Raw genomic sequence first — 17,551 nt, 5'->3', positions numbered from 1 at the left:
TATTTTGAGAAGACCAGCTGCTACACAGAAACTTTAGATATATTATATCATCAGAACAGACTTCCAGCCTAAGGGAGGCATATTGTTACCAGTTGTTTGAGGAAAGAATAGCTTAATGCAAAAATAAATACTTTAAGGCTTTTTAATACACAAGCATGAAATGAGGCTTCATCCCACAATGCTCCAAGTAAACACCAAACCATTTTCATTCCCTGTGTTCTCCAGTGAGAGCTGAGGGCCTCCATTTCCTTGAGGAGCTTAATGTGCCTACAGAGGAAGATCACCAGTGTGAGGATGGACATGTGTTCAAAAATGAATTTTCTTTCTCAGAAGCAGAAGAATTTTTCCTACACAAGCAGGATTTACCCTGATCATGATTTGAAACCCAGAAAGCAAATGCCAGTGAGATAAACTGAGAAGTGCTGTCTTTCAGTGGGACTTGCACACATCACTGTAGGAAGAAGGGTGATATTTTGAGTGGCATAAAACTGCCTACAGACCTCAAATATACTTCTTTTTCATTGCATTATAATTTGTCTAGAACTGTTCAATTCAAGGAGTCACATCACCATGCATGAGAACAGAGTGGAATAAATCAGACTGCTTCAGGAGTAGGTCTGATGTGAAACTATGCTTGAGATCTGGGCAACAGGAAAGATGGCTTAAAGCAACTGCAAATACTTAGAAACTATCCAAAGAAGAAACTTTACATTGGTGAGTACAGGTTTACTGTACAACCACCTTATTGCAGGTTTTTCTGTGCAGAGCCCAGGCATTCAGTGAAATGCAGATGTACACGAAAACTTCTGGCATGTGAGAATAATCCAAGGCAGGGGGCTCAGCCCAGCAGATATTCTCAATGTTCCAAAGCTCCCTTTCACTGCATCCGATCTTTGCAGTGAACCTCACAAGGACATCAGTCTGGTGGTAAGCAAGAGATTGGAAGGCTTCCCAGATTCAGAAATCATGGTTTCAATCCTGGCAGGAGCCAAACAAAGTAAAAGCAAGCCCAAAGAAATTATAGCCAACAGGAAATTCCAATCATCCTTTGGCTATATCTATCAGTTCCTCAGGGTCATAACCCAGACCCTTGTGTTTATGTAACAACTCTAGTTGTCATCTTCCAAATAATTAGCACAGACAGGATTTATGTGTTTTGCTAGTTTATGGGGACTTGCATTTCATAAGTATTTTGTAAGCCCTTAGACTTCTAACTAGCAAATTCAGAAATTAATTTAAATTAATTCAAGACTGAAGGGTCTTTATATGATCAGTTTTAGGGTCTGTATCTGTCTGATTGTAATATGAATGATTTCCTTTGGATTTTGCTCTCAGTGAGATTTTTAGCCCCAGAATCACAAGAGAGTCTAAGATATTCAGAGGGTGAACTTCTCAGTCTGTTGTTCTGTTAACAGTGTCCTTACAAACACACAAAAGGAATGTAGAATGGAAAAGTAAGATGCATTCCTGTCTCCACCACTCATTAGTGCTGCTTTGGGGTGAGAATAGCAGCTCACTTGGGCTATGCCAGAGCAAAGTGTGAAGTAATTACCAAAAGAAAAATCTTCTTGTAAAATAGGGCCATCCTATCTCCTTGTTAACAGCTCTCCAAAAATCTATTACCCTGGTCTCATTGCTTGGGAGCATGTCCTGCATACAAGCACACCAACTGGCAACGTATTTCCTTGGGGCTGGCCACTCAACCCCTTTTCCCTCTATTTTCCCACCTTTGTTCCTCTCTAAACCAGTTATATCCTTCCCTTTTCCCTGTCTTTGGTTTCTCCCCCAGATTATCCCATACAAGGCTTGTGAGATCCACAGCTGCTCTTCCTCCATATCCTATCATGTGTCTCATCCCAGGCAGGGATGCCTCTCCCAGCTGTGACGTGAGCTGGGGAGCTGTTTCCCCTGGGAAACAGCTGGGAAGGATGCTGCTTCCCACCCATGAAACTGAGGCTCTCTTGGAACAGCTCCAGCCCAGTTTAGAGTCTTGTGTCTCTGACTGGGATATTGTGGTTCCATGGCTTGTCCTTCTGCCTCTGTGTGTGTGTAGATGAGCCTTTAATCACACAACCTAATACAGTTCTTCCAAAATACATCACATCAGATGAAAGAAGATCCTGAGGACAGCCCTGTGGCTCTGCATCTGTCTTGCAGCTTTTCTGTATAACTTTGAATAAAATATTTTCTCAGTCTGTACCATGGGACATAATACACTGCATGAAGTGGAGGAGGGTGATGATGTTGGGCACTTTTTTTAAGGGTTTTGAGATACTGCCAAAGACTCGGTTGAGAAAAGGTTTAAAGAAGGGAACAAAGACGGCTTTGCTTCATCTATGTTAGACTATGTTAGAAACAAAATGGGAAGAGAGAAGCATGATTGTTCTGAGAGAAGGATACTATGTAGGCACTTGAGACATCCATATTCCTTTAAAGAACACTGGAAAATCTTGGATGTATGGAAGTGATCTGCACTCTCTGCATCATACAATAAGCCTCTATGGGGACATGGGACAGAAGAAAACCAGAATTCTGGACCTGTGCTACCTTGTGCTACCAAACATCCTCTGTCCCATACTGCACAACTTCCAATACCAGCCCTGCTGCCCTAGAGGGTTATAATCTGTCCATCTTCCTCATTTGGTGCATTAAATGCAGGTGTTGATGCTTGTTTCATCTTCTCCCTTGAAGCCAAGGTAAAGCGCTACTACACTTGCTGAATTTATCACTTTGTGCAAACTACATTTATATGACAGCAAATCTATATAACTTTCCCATGTCCATTTACTCTGTTGTTCAGCTGTCAAGAAAAGACAGCCCAGCAGGTCCTTGCCAAAGGGCACAGTAGCTGCCTCCTTCTCCTGGCTCACTAGGATCCTTTGCCCTACATGAAGCCAGACACCTGAGCAGAAGCCTCCTTGGGATTTTTCCTCAAAGATGCAGAAAAATCCCCCAAAGCCCCAGATCTCTATTCTAATAAATGACTGGGGTTTTTCTTATCAGTAGTTCATCTTTAACTTTTAACAATCAGCCTGGTTCCCCTTTATATTTCCTGTTTTCCATGAGCCATAAACATGCATAAACCAGGAAAATCAAAGGAATGGAAGAGGAAGATAAGTCCCAAGGACATCTACCAATCTTAGTCTATCTGTGCCTTGTTATCAGTCATGAGATGATGACAAAACATCACTGTGAAAACAGACTTTAAGTTTAACATAATCTTTATAGGGTGACAGAAATAAAAGTTGTCCCAGAATAGAAATCTAAGATTGCCTGATAGGTCTAGATTGAAAAGAGGTCTGGTGGACCTTATATTGGACACTGAAGATATTTCTATTCTTAGGGGATGCACAATACCCTAGAAGATTTTCTAATTTCTGTAGTTGTTGGTCAATTTGGTCTTTCCATACCATAACAGAGACTTCAGAAGGATATAACTTAGTGCTTTAAATTGAGTACAACCAGAAGACAATAAAGATTATGTGGTTTGTAGAACTGAGTTTTGTTAGAAAATGCTGATTTGAAATATCTGTGGGAATGTATTAATTGCAGCAATCTTCCATTAAACCCTAAACTTGCATGATACCTTTGAGTTTGGAAGCCATAGGAGGTCCCAAGGCTCTCCACTCTACTGTTAGCTATGAGGGTCTGTAACCAAAGTATCAGTTCCCAAGTAGTCCCAAATCCTTAAAAACTTCATCTTGGAGATCCCAGTTCTATCATAAAAGTTTGGAAATCATGGGCACCCCAGGCTAACAGGGAATTTTCAGACCTTCTGTGTTATCTGAGGTGGATGAGTAATCTGGAAACTAAGAGACTATTCCAATGGGAAATATCAGCAGCAAAATCCAATCAGGCTGAAGTTGATTAACCTGAGCATTACCCTAATATTAACATATGTGCTGGGTTGACCTGGGAAAAAGAATCTCAGAGAGAAGTTCTCTCTAAGGGGGCTTCCTCTGTGGGGGGTTGGGACAGCTTCAACAGCCATTTGAAGAAAGTTAGTTCACTCCATGAGCACACATTTTGAAGGAGGTAATCCAGAACTGAGGCTCTTTGTCTTTCCAGTGTCCGTGCAGGTAACAGGGCCCGGCCTGGTCCCACTGCAGGCCTGCGGGCCTGGCAGGGGCAGGGCTGGGCCCCATGTCTGGGGAGCTGGCATGGCCCAGCAGGGAGGAGAGGTGGCCATGGGCAGGGCCAGGAAAACTCAGGCTCATTTAAGATCCCAGCCACTTTTCTCTCCCTGCTTTCCAGTGTGGCTGGCTTTGGAGATCCTGGCAAAGCTCCAGCATTGTAGCCTTGGGTTCTTTTTCTTTTCCCTGTTCAAAATCTTAACTCTTTCAATGCTCAGATAAGACTTACAGACTTTTCAATCCTTCCCAGAGTGAAAGGGAAAAAGGAGATATTCTGAAGTCAATGAAGCAAGAGCTAAGTTTTTTAAATGGAAGGAAAGTGAGGAGATGCTGTGAAGATGGCTGAAATCTCCTCTTGTAATATTGTAGGGATGAACTGATGTACTGAATATTTCTATAAACCATGGAGAAACACATGGGGGGTTGGAGATGTTCCATTTGATAAATCATTTGACCAGAAAGCACCTGTGTTGAGAATCTTTCGTCCCGAGGAAAGAAGGGGATCTCCATATTCTGAGGATGAAGCATCAACAGAGAGAAAAGAGATGAAGAGAACCTTTGTTTTGGAACATTTCATTCTTAAAAATAATACCCCATGAATCCAACATGGCCCACATGTGCAGCTCTGGGAAGGCTGTGGAGTTGGGAGGAGTGACACGGTTGCAGGTTCCCAAGCGGATGCGTGAAAATGAAACCACCAGAGGATTGTTTTCTTCCTTCTCATGGAAAAATCCCTATGGCTTAACAAGAGGAAGCTTCTCTCTCCAAAGTGAACTGAAAAAAGTATTATTTAAGTTAGGAACTGACTGAAGTAGTTTTTTGTATGTTTGTTTTGTTGTTATGAGGGTTGGGAGAGGTAAGGGAGGAGTGGTCTGAAAATCTTATTCTGAATTTATTTTTTCCCCCTTTTAAGTTTTAGGCCTGCCTTGCTTCTGCTCCTGGTTCTGTCTCACAACAGAAAATAAGTATATTTAAACTGGCAAATCAAAACCATGAAACATATTTTTATGAGGCATAACATCGCTGGACCCTGCATTGCTAAATCCATCCTATGCACATATTGGAGGTATTTGAAACAGTTAATTTTAATTAGAATTAAGTAAATATATCTTCACAATTTTTCTAGTACCACTTTAAGGGAGAAGATGCTGGCAGGACAGTGGATGTTTGGCTGTGGAGTGAAAACCAACAGATGTGACGCAGCAGGCTGCTGATGCCTTTTTCTGCTCCTTGTTATCTTGCCCATGTCTCACAGCTCAGCAAAGAAATCCCCCATGGATGGAATGAGGCAGAATTTTACTGGTAGCCAAATCTCTTCTTATGCAGTGAGGAAGACTCAGAGACAGCTTTTAAAAGTAATTTTTTCAGTGCAAGTTTAATGTCTAAACATCCTGAAAATTTGTCCTAAGCTAGTGTGAAAAATGAGCCTTAGTCAATCCAAGTGTTAACTTTGGCTTGCTGCAGCATACAAGGGAATAGTTGTAGGCTACAGTTTTAAACCAAACAATATAGGAGTCCCCAAACCTCAGCTCTGCTCACAGTGTCCTCTTTATTCCTGGGTTTCCCATTCTGCCCATTTTCATTATTAATTTTCTCCACTCACCTCACAGCAACAACACTGTCAGGTGTTGGGAGGAAGCACATTTGCACAAAGGCTACACAACACTGAAGGATGACAGCCCTTTTCATCTGAGACCAAACAGGAGTGTGGAAACTGAATGGGTTGGGACAGTCAGACCCTTTCCTAAAGCCCTTATGATTAATGAAAAAATATTAGAAGCATGATTTTTGTTGTTGCTGCTGTTTTTGTTTGGTTGGGGTTTTTTTTGTGGTTTTGGTTCTTTGTACTTCATCTTGGATTTGCCATTATGGTGACCCATGAGCAGTGCAGAACCACCATGCTAGGACACTCCATTCTTGCCTTCTTCCATCCCTTTGTTGTAAGTCTTACACCACAAAAAGCTCATCTCCACACCCACAGGAGGCACGAGGGATGTGAGGAGTCAGTCAGAAGCATGAGCACCTGCCAGGGCTGTCCAAAAGGAGTTTTAGCTCCATGGAGTGGCATCCTCGGTGTGGGCAGCAGCTCTCTGGGTCTCCTCATTGATTGAGGAGGGAACAACATCTTTGGATTGTGCAAGGCTTGTTAAGGGGTGGTGAGGGGGGTAACCAAAGGCAGGGAAAGGAAAACATTAGCAAGGCTTAGGGAAGAACAAGCATTGGAAAATAGAGGGATAAGGGGATCAAGTATCTGGTCAAGTATAAACAGGTTGCTGGATACTATGCTTGCCCAACCATTCTCTGTGCCTCATGAATGCTATCTGTTTTGTCTTTTCAATAAACACCATTTCCAAGCTCATTTAAACCCCCTTTCTTTGTGTGAGAGACTCTGTGCTTGTGTATAGGGACAGTTCCAAGTGCAGCAAGTGGAATGGGACCAGGAGCCCTGGGATCCCCATGTCAGTGGTGCAGTGGTCAGAGTCTCTGGTCACCAGTGAGGCTGGAGCTGGACCAGCCAGGGAGTGGTGGCATGGTCTGGGAGCAAGGGGGTCAGCAAGCCTCTGAGGTCAAGACCAAAGAAGGTGGAGAGACCAGGGGAGTCCCAGAGAGCTCTGTGTGAGTTGGTCTGTAATAACAACTGAACTGGGGCTGTGATCCCAGGGACTGACATCTCCAAGTGCCAGTGTTGGTGCTTGCAGTGTTCCTGTGTCCTCTCTGTGTGTCTGAAAGCTGAGTGTCCAGGGTTTATGTATTTGTGTAAATATGGGGTGTGTAGGTGTGCATGTGGCCGCAGGAAATGTGTGCTCAGCCTGGATGCTGCTGGAACCTGGGGCTGCACCAGTCTCTCCTCCTGGCTGCTGGATCCAGCCTCTCCCAACAGCAACCACTACCAGTGCCATGACACCTCCAGGTACAGATGGGAAATGATTTCCATCTCTGTCAGCCCAACATCACTGCCTCGGCAGAAAAGGCCAAGGAAAGAAGGGAAGAGAGAGCATAGCTATAAACCCCAGGATGTGGTAGCAGCCATGAATCTATCTGATCTGTGGATCCCATAGCTCCTCTTCCCTTCCTATCTCCTCCTTTTGCATCCCACCAATCTCCTCTCTTCTGAAGGGAAAATGTGCAACTACTCCTCAAATCTAGTCAACGTTTTTCTGCCTCCCTCCTTCCTGCCTTCTCAAACCTAATCTGTGATGAAATCCACCCACCAAAGTCAAATGTCTTTCCAGGGATGAATTTTCACACAATCTTGGGAGCAGTTTTCTAGTTTTGTGGTTGGTGAGAATAAAAAATTAATGTGTTTTTTTCTGCGTAGAAGCATCAGTCACGCATAGTGTGTACACTAAATTCACAGGGTCATAGAAATTAGAGACTGGAGAGCCCAGGGGAGAGAACTGCTCCAGCTAAGGAGCTGTGCAAAATTGTTCTCTGCATTGCATTAAGGCGAGGAAAGTCTTTGAGCATTCCTGAACTGTCATGTTGTCCTTGTTTTCTTGTCACCTTCTTCCTGGAACACAGGTGTGGGCATTGTTTTTCCCAGAGAATGTAGCTTATTAATTTTAATGAGCAAGGAAGATGTGTGCTGTTGAGGAACAAGATCAAATTAAAATATTATAATTATTATGTAATCAAATATGAGCCATTCACAGTGACATTTAAAGAGCCATGTCCTTATTTTTAGTTAAAACCTGCATGGAGCTGGCTTATGATCCATTAACATCCGTGTCTGAGGATCTGACCCAGATTAAATTTATTTGATTCTATTCTTAGCTATTATATACTCTCCCATTATGGATCGAGTCTTAATGCCAATCAAATGGCATTGGAAAACCTCCAAATGGTTTCAGCTGAGTGGGAATGGCCCTGTTCAGACCATGTGCTTAAGGTCAGTGTCTGCTCTCAGGTATAAATCCAGCAGAACGTCACTGAAATCAATTGAGATATAGTGGATTTAGAGAGATGACATTGGCAGTAGCAATTGACTGCCTCCAAGAACCTGTCTGTGACCTCAGCTCAGCCCTGAGCTCTCAGGATGGAACACAGGTGCTGAAGTCAATGCACTAGAGGACCTGATATCTAGTCATCTTCTGACTCTCGTTTGAGCTCTTTTGGGTTATATTTCTGAAAAAACGGGCATTGGGTGCAGAGATTCTGGTGCGGAATGTCCTGATGTGATTGAAAAATGTCAGGTTTGCTGTAAATTCATTGTCATATGTTCACCTATCTCTGTGCAAGTGGGAGCAACAGGAAGAAAGTGTCCTCCTTTCCTCTGTCACCTCAGCTGAGGGGCAGCTGAAACGTCCCTGAATTTCTGTGTGGAAACCAGGACTTGCCCTGTGCTGTTCCCACCACCCCACATCCTCATTTAGCCCCTGCAGAGATCCTGGAGATGCCCTCAGAAATTCCCTCTGTTGCATGATGCCTCCTCCAGACTTCCCAGCGTGGGGTGTGACTTTGCTGCTCACCTTGTTCACGTCCTGAATTCACCCCCTGCTTTGTGGATTTAAAAGTTCAGCAAAAGGGCAGTCCCATGCAAAGATTTAGAGGGTTCCTAAGATACTGCTGCAACAAATCTTTAACTCCTGCTCCAAGCAGTGGAAGTCTGGACATGAGAAGAAATGCTCAAGGAGGAAGAAAAAACCATTTTCATTAGCAGTGATTTGCTGACGATGTGGTTTCTCTGTCAAAACCTGTGACCTGAATTATCATTGCCTGTGCTGCTGGAGGGTTTATTGGAAAATGGATAGCTTTGCAGGGAAAAGAAATCAGGCTGGTGGACATAATATTTTTTAAATAAAAGGAAACAAATCCACTTCCTTATATTGCATATAAGCAAAGAGGACACGATCAGACTACTCTTGATGATGAATCAGGCTGCAGAATTCATCTGGTCCATGTGAATCACAGGTCAGGGATGTTCCAAACTACCTTCGTGCCCCTGCAACTAAAGCCCCCCAAAATGCATTCTCCAACCTGTAGTTATTTAGATGCTGATCGAGTTTCCACTAAGCTGAAAAAAACTCCCAGCCAACACTCAAAGGAATGTCATAGGTTGTCCTCACACCATCTCCCATTTTGTATGAACATCATCCTAGTGGAGTTCTGCAGCCAGCAGGGCTTCTGGCAGCCTGGAGCCCTCATTCAGATGAGTTTCAAGTCACTGCCCAAATATCAGGGGTGGAGGAACTTATTGGGCAGCTGTGAGTATGGTAGGTGTATCCTGCCCCCCTTCTGGAGGAATGCATTGACAAGAGGACAGCAAACAGGCTCAGATATGAAATACCTGTCTGAAGGACAGACTTGTGTAAGCTCCTGGACAACCTCAAAAACAAAAACAAGACAACACAGGGTGGCCAACAAGGCCAAGTGCAAGGTCCTGCACATGAGTCAAGGCAAGCACAAACAGGCTGGGAGAAGCACGTGTTGAGAGCAGCCCTGAGGAGAAGGGCTCGGGTGTGTTGATTGCTGGAAAGCTTGACATGACCTGACAATGTGCTCCAGCAGCCCAGGAAACCAACTGTGCCCTGGTCTGCATCCCAAGCCCTGTGGGCAGCAGGTCGAGGGAGATGATTGTTTCCTTCTACTCTGTTCTGGTGAGACCTCACTGCAGTGCTGCATCCAGCTCTGGGATACCCAACAGAAGAAGGGTGTGGAAACAGAAGAAGGGTGTGAACTTCATGGAGAGAGTCCTGAGGGTGAAGATCAGAGGCTGGGAGAGGGAGCCCCTCTGCTATGGATAAAGGCTGATATAGTTGGGGCTGTTCTGCCTGGATATGAGATGGCTCTCAAGGGTTAACAGTAATTAAAGGAGGACTACAAGAGAACTGAACAGGGATTTTTTCCATGGGTAGACGGAGATAGGACAAGTAGCAATGCCTTTAAACTAAAGGAGAGTAAGTTAAATTTTAGGCATTATGAAGAAGTTCTTCCCTATGAGGGTGGTAAGGCACTGGAACCCAGAGAAGTTGTGGATGCCCCATCTCTGGAACTTCTGCCATCTTCAGAATATTTAATATTGATGCCAGTACTTCTGCTCATCTTCATTCTTTTCAATGTTGTGGTGGCTTGACCTTGGCTGAACACCAGGTGCCCATCAAGCCACTCAAACACTTGCCCTTCTCAGCAGATGGAAAATAAAATGGAAAATAATTTATAGGTTGAAATAAGGCAATTTAATAAAGCAAAAGAAAAATTTACATTCACGGAAGTAAAGAGAAAAAAAAAATTGCATTCTCTACTTCCCACCAGCAACTGACGTTCAGCCACTTCCCAGGAAACCAGATTTCAGCACATGTGATGTTTTTTCCAGACAGAAAATATTTTAAATAACAAAAGCACCCTGTTTGCACTCCTTTTCTTAGCTCTTCTATCAGAGCTGATGTTGTACCGTATGGAATATCCCTTTGGTTAATTTGGGTCAGTGGCCTGCTTGTGTCCCTTCCCAGGATCTTTCCCACTCCTAGCCCCTTAATGGGGGAATTTTGGGGGGACAGTGCTGATGCCGTGCCAGCTTTGTTCTGCTGTGTTACCAACACCTTTACAGATATCCACACCCAGCAGAGCACTGGGAGGGCTGCCATGGGAAAATGACTCTCAGACAGACCCAATAAAAATGCTTTTCTCCCTTTGACTCCAGAGTTCCTGGATTAGTCAGATTCTCCTTTTTTATAACACTTCTGCAAACACATGACTAAAGGGGAAGTCAACACCCTACAGAGACAGATGAGTTTAGGCAGAGTGGCCAACAAGCCGAGTGCCTGACCACTCTCCTCCCAGCCAGGCTATCTTTAAGTCAGCTTGGATGAACCAGAATTTTGTACCTGTGTTTGCCACTGGTATTTTTTGTTTCAATTTTTAAAGAATAGTGGGTGGGCTTTTGGCAACAAAATGAGAATCCCAGCCCACCTTAGGTAAGTTCTTGCTTTCCTCATAGAGAACAATTCATCCCATCTATATCAATATGTAAAAGCTCCTAAACAAACATCACCAGTCAGAAGGAGAATACTCAAACTTGATAAATTTTTCTATAGCAACCTCAGTTTTTGAAAATGTTCACATTACTATGGAAGCTTTTTCATACTTCTGGTTGGTCCCACATGGCTCAGTGTCATGACCCAAGTCATGTCTGAAAACACCACATCAAACACAGAAAGAAGGCTAATCATATTAATGGAATCTTCCAACCAATCAGTCCTCCTGAAAAGCAGGATAAGCCAGGAAAGCCTGGCTGCCTCATTCAGGACTGTTGCAGTTTCTTTGTGTGCTCCTGCACTGCTCTGCATAAATACCCCTTAACTTACAAGCTTCATTTATTTGCTGAAATTAATGCAACAGCATGCAGTTTCTATGGTGATGTGGGCTCCCTGCCTGTCTTAGGCTAAATCCATACCCACGTGTGAGCTGGTTCTTGCAGTGCCTGAAGTTTGCTGGCTCTGGAGTACAACCAGACTGGAAGCCGAGTGTAGGAATGGCTGGGTGATCAGGGAATGTGGATATCACTTACACTGAGACATTGGCTCTGCAGTAGCAAGGGACTCTGTTTGGGTGTCTCAATGTCCCTACATGCTCCATGCATGGAGGGGACAAGCACAGACGGCCTTTAATCTTTATGAAGAAAGCGATGGCACAATTCTTGTCTCCCAGCCTTGTTGCTCCTGTACGCTGCATGATGCTTTCCTTTTACGAAGCTCCTGCCTATAGAGAAAGGAGATAAAGATAGTTCTGCCTTATTCTCTTTACTGAAAAAGGCCAGACTTCAAAAGTAGGTGGAATTCATGCAGTGACAAGGCCCTCAAAGTCTCTGAAATACCTTGAATGCTGTGACATCCTTTGTTTCCAGGGCTTCAGGGCATTTCACATATGTACAGTTCTTTCACTGCTCTTCTGCATAAAGGGCTCCATTTGTAATTACTAGAAGCAAGTAGGGAACTTCCAAGAGCTTTAACAATTTCTCTGCAGCTGGGAAAAGGGTGCACTTATCAAAGCTGAGGTTTGCTGTGAATTACCCGCTCAAGTGTTGACGGTGACTGGCTTTACCTTGCAGCTTGTTCGTGTTCCCTGGAGCCTTAGATACCTCTATACTGCCATGATGATTTTATCTTGTTCAATCTTTTCTTCAGGAATTAATCTGTGTCCAGTGGTGTCTCAGTCAGCAGGTTTGTCTGCCTGGTGCAGCTCCCCATGGCACACAAAGTTGTGCTGTAGCATATTCTGGAAAACAGCAAAGTTGCTCAGATGTGCTATAACAAAGATGGTTTCCCTGCTAGGGTGGCACAGAAATGTTTGCTCTGTTGAGAGATTAAAGAACATCTGCAGAGTTTTCTGCTGATAGAATGTGTCACTTCATGGCTGGTTGTTTGCAGAAGTACTCTGTCATTACCCAAGCACCCGTCTGCAGCTGTGTGGTGCCCAGAGAAGGAAAGAGAAGTGGGTTCATTGCAGTCTTCCTGGCAGATGACTTACCTGCTGCTGGGAGCACTAATCAGTGTCAGAATATGGACTACCAGGCTCGAAACATAATTATGGGTAGATTTTGCAGAGTGTCTATAGATGCAGAAATTTTGGCAAAATTAGGGGTGAAAAAGGAAAAAAAACCCGAAAAGTAGGGGGAAAGGAAAACTCAGGGATAAAAGGAATTTATTTGCCTAAGAAGCTGGGGATCTTAAAGGTCTCATTTTTTTTAAGTAACTGTAAAAACCACAACAGAGTTCCATGGATGTATTTGAGCTCTTTGTCTATGGAGGGTTATATCTTTGGATGTTCTTTCAGTTCCCACTGAGTCTGAAGCTCTTCAGGTGGTCTCCAACAGCTGATGGAAAGAGAGGAGAGGGCGGTGAGCTGCAGAGATAGCTCTTCATAGAGACCTGCGAGGCTGACAAAATGCTCATCCATGGGTATTGTGAAGAAGAAGAATGAGTGTCTCAAGCTGTTTTGATGCCTTGAGAGGTTACCTAGAGGAGGAGTTAAACAGTGTTCAAGGAATAAAGCAGGTATTTATTAAAAAGGCCATAAAGGATATACCTTGGGCAGTACAAGAGCCTGGACAAAGCTATATCCAAGATGGACAATGGGTCAAGAGTTTTCACACTTTTATAAGTTTTGGTCCATTTCCATATTGGGGTTAATTGTCCTATGACAGCTTCAGGTTATGAAGTCCCATCTTCCCAGATTGCTCTCCTCAATTCGCTGTTGTTTACACTTTTCAGGCCTGAAGCTGCAATGGTGTCCTTGGTTCTCAGGCTGGAAAAGGATTGTTTTGTTTAACTACACTGTGAAGAGAACTTGCTAACACTTCACAGTTCAGAGTTATATACTAATGCAGCACAGAATCTGGAAAATATGAAAGCTAAAACTTAAGGCATCAGTTTCAAAGGTCTTTCCTGGAGATGGGAGAACCATGAGAAAGAGGAAAGACTGCAAAAATACAGGTTTCAACATATCAAGTTCTCTAGCAACATCAAGGCAACTTTAGAATAAATTTGCAGATTGTTTTAACCAGTCTGAAGCAGCACAGCTATCATGCAACAACAAGCCCACTGGGACAGGCATTGATGCATCTGAGCTTTCAGCTCTGTCACACCTATGCATTTCAAAGAGAACTGTCTCTTATGAAACTTCCCTTTGCAGAGGACAGCACAGACCCAGCTGGTTAACATGCCATGCTCCCTCACACAGACTTTCCTCTTATCCTTCCTTGTTTTGTTTCTCTTGCAAGGAAAGAATTTATTTTAATGCCATTTAAGCTGAAAGAATCTGGCTGCTGTTACTGTGCACTGTAATTCTTCTGCCCCTCCAGCACAGCATAGCCCCTTCCTTCTCCATGGCAGCTAAAGGAAAAGGAGAGGGGAATGAGATCTGGGCTACACTGAGGTGATTATTTTAAAAAGCTCATGGAGCAGATCATTTGGCAGTACAGATGTCACCTGCCATTAAAATGGGAAAGGAATTTGCTCTTTTCTCTAGCACACAGGAGTGGGTTTTGCCTCATTGAAATGTAATCCAGGTAACTGCCCCATTCACGATGTACTTTCAACCCTGCAGTTTGGGAGTTACAGCTCTGTTTGACTTTTTAGGTAAACAAAGACAATAAACTGGTCTCCAAAATAAATAGGAAGCAGAAGACTGGACCCCAAAGCTAAAAAACAAAAAACATCCTGTGCAACCATGCAATGCCTCTCCCCTTATCTCTGTGTGTCCACATTGTTTCCGTGCAATGTGCACAATCACCAGTGCACATCACCAGCACACTGAATTGGGTAGCTGTGGCTTTTTCTGTGCACTGGCCAGTTCAACCCACCCATATCAGAGAAGAAAACAAAGAGAGGATTTAGTTATTCAAAACACTTCATAACCATGACAGTCTGAAATTAAATGGAAATGCTCTTTTCTTAAGGTGTAGGAACTAGACTACAGCTAGCAATCAAAGTAGTTAAAAGGGAGATCCAGGCAGCTGTAAGGCTTTTCAAGGGTGTGGTGCTTGAGAAACTAAGGAACCCTCAGTCAGGGAAGGCTTAGATGCTAGCAGGCATTATGTAGGCCAAAAGAGGGTAAATAGTGGCTCTAAGGCCAGCAGGAGCCTTGGTACTCATCTCTGCTGAGCTCCTGCATAATGTACAGCAGGGTTTCCCCAGTGCTTCCCAGGTCAAGCACATGGCTCCTGGCTGAGCATGAGTCCTTCTAGAAGGGCAGAGTCAGCCTAACCCTCAGTCTTGGGTACAGACATCAAGGGATGAATAACACTCCACTTCCCTCAAAGAGATGTTAGAGGAGGAGCTTGGATTTGGCCTGGAAAACCGCTCATCCCACTTCTCTCACATCCTAGCTAGGACTAACACCCTCTAACCCAAAACCTGGCATGGTTTCTGCCTCAGAGGGCAGATATTAGGCCTTGAGCTTTTTCAGAGGTTAAGCTGTTAGCGGATGTCTCTTAGCAGAGAGAAAAGACTTCACACACACACATAACAAAGCCAGTCCTAAGGAGTCAATCCTCTTGGACAATGTTCCAGAGGTGGTGCCCAGCCCGAGCAGCAGCCAATGGTCCCCTCTCACAGCTGCAGGGAGCTGAGTGTTTGTGTGGGTCCCTGTCAGCATCAAAGCTGGGACAAAACCTCCTTGGTGTTTACTTTGACCTTCTGGTGAAGCTTTGTTCTCCTTTTCCTGAAGAGTTTCCAAGTCTCACTGGGGTGAGACAGAGTGTTAAAACCAGCATTCAAAGATGCTTAAGCCTGGACTAAAATATGCATCAGGACCCACCTTCTGTCCCAAAGGCAAGTTTAGCTGGCAGCACACCTCCCTTGCTTGTGCTGCTTATTCATTTGCTTTATTGTGATGAACTTTCACCTTACAAATATATTTAGATTCACTTTTCACTCCGTGTCTCATTGGATACAGTGAACCTGGAGTTGTACATGGGAAGTGTAAGGCAAATTCTAACTCCAAAATACCCTATAGCTGCATAAGGAGTCATGCAAAAAGGTTAGTTAAAGGTGAATTCAAGAGCTCCAAGGCAAAATCTGTTTGGGCTGCAGATGTGTGAGCATCTGTGCTTTGTCTGGTTTCTGCTTCTTGACTTCTGAGCATCTGAAGCCTCTCCTTAGACCTTTAACATGCTGTGATCTGCAAGCACAGAACCTTGCCTGTTCCATGGGAGCTCCCTGAAAGGCTACCAGCCAGCCCACATGGCTCCCAAATGCACTCGTTGAATTCCACAATAATGCAGAATTCAAAACAGGTGAACTAGATCATCCCCAAATCTCCAAATCATTGTCAAAATAGCATTCAATGTTGTAATACATTTTGTAAAGTTTTGGATCACATTCTGGTTTCTGAACCTTCAGGGCACATTCAGTACATGTTCCTAGCAAAATTAGAAATAGTATATATATATAAATTAAAATACAATTAATATGCATTTACATTATATTTAAGTATTGCTATATAAACATTTAAGTATATAAATGTTAATATAATTAATCAAAGCTAGAAATATTATATAGAAATATTATTTTTCTTAATCATAAGATATTCCCATGTATATTTTTTTTCCCTATGATAATCTTAATTTTCTTTATAGCAGCTCATATGGTACTGCTGTATTTTGGATTCGTGCTAAAAGCCAATGTTTTCATTACTAGTGAGCAGAGCCTACACAGAGTTGAGGGCATTTCTGCTCCTCATCCCACCTCGCCAGGGAGGAAGCTGGGGGTGAACAAGCAGCTAGGAGGGGACACAGGAGGGACAGCTGACCCCAACTGACCCAAGGGATATTCCAGACCATTTGGGGTCACAGTGTATCAAGCTGGGGGAGTAGAAGGAAGAAGGTACATTCAGAGTGATGGTGGTTGTCTTCCCAGGTAGGGAGATAGATCCTGGCTTTCCCAGGGATGGCTGAACACCTGCCTGCCCATGGGAGTGAATTCCTTTGCTTGGGCATGCAGTTTTTGCTTTACCTGTTAAACTGTTTTTAACTCAACCCACGAATATTCTCACTTTTACCCTTCTCCTTCTCTCCCCTATCCCACATGAGGGGATGAGCTGACTATCAGGGTTAAACCACAACGCCCTCAAACAAGCTATTTCCAGAAATGGGGGATTTCAGTGAAACAGCAACACTTCTGTGCTCTGTGCTTGCTCAAATAGTGGCAGTGATTTTTCTCCCCTTCAGATTTTGTTAGGGATGGAGTCTTAGTGCAGAACAGTTCTAAATAAATATTGCTTGTTACAACCGTAATTTGAATGTTGGGTATTCAGAAATGACAATTCAGCTTTCTAAACCTGAACACTAAAAAGTAAAAGCTATTTCCAAAATTCCATGAATAACTTGCTTATGCAATAGCATCCACAAATCCAGTCTCAGAGTTAAACTTTGAATTCCACAGACTTTAACTTGCAGAAGCACACTCAGCCTCTGCATATGCTACCTTGGGAGATGAAGATCCATCTGAAAAAGTCTATAAATTTGAAAAATAACTCTCATAAAAACTAATGTGATTTATGTAAGCACATTAAGGGGAAAATACCCTGAACAGTTGGTTTAAGTGCTTAGACTTCTTTAACTTGATATTTCCATATGGTTACATTGTAATTTAAATTTTTTTTGTTGCTTCATACTCTTCTTTGTTAAATTTAAGAAACAAATCAAGGTACTGGCACAAAGAAATTAAGCAACAAAGACGCCTGCAATGAGTACTTGATTGTTCCCACATGAAGCAATGATTCTTTCTACAAATTCCCCTAATCCTCAAGGAAACATTATTCCAATTGTCACAGGGTTGTTAGTATGATTGTCTGTGAACAGACAATCATAAAAAATTTCTGATATAAAAAGCAGAAAAGTAAGTGAAGAAATGAACAAACTACATTTATTTTTTTAAAAAGCAAGATTACATTAGCTAAGTAAAGATTAGTTTCAAAAT

General features: G+C 43.2%; 1 protein-coding gene across 4 annotated transcripts in view; it reads right to left on the bottom strand.

Annotated features, from left to right (window-relative positions):
* The window catches only part of LOC148225586 (uncharacterized), a 123,982-nt gene that overhangs the window by 91,339 nt on the left and 15,092 nt on the right, over positions 1-17,551 (bottom strand). For 2 of the 4 annotated variants that reach the window (XR_015808577.1, XR_015808583.1), the window contains exon 2: positions 10,287-13,087. The gene's annotated coding sequence lies outside the window, so the exon portion shown is untranslated. Of the gene's footprint in view, positions 13,088-17,551 lie in introns of those variants that run through there. The other 2 variants (XR_015808578.1, XR_015808584.1) reach the window with 2 other exon arrangements.

This window comes from Sturnus vulgaris, chromosome 1, assembly GCF_052056855.1.
Source record: "Sturnus vulgaris isolate bStuVul1 chromosome 1, bStuVul1.hap1, whole genome shotgun sequence".
Lineage (NCBI taxonomy): Eukaryota > Metazoa > Chordata > Aves > Passeriformes > Sturnidae > Sturnus > Sturnus vulgaris.
Note: the sequence above shows the minus strand (reverse complement) of the source record. Positions and strands in the feature narration are given on the sequence as shown.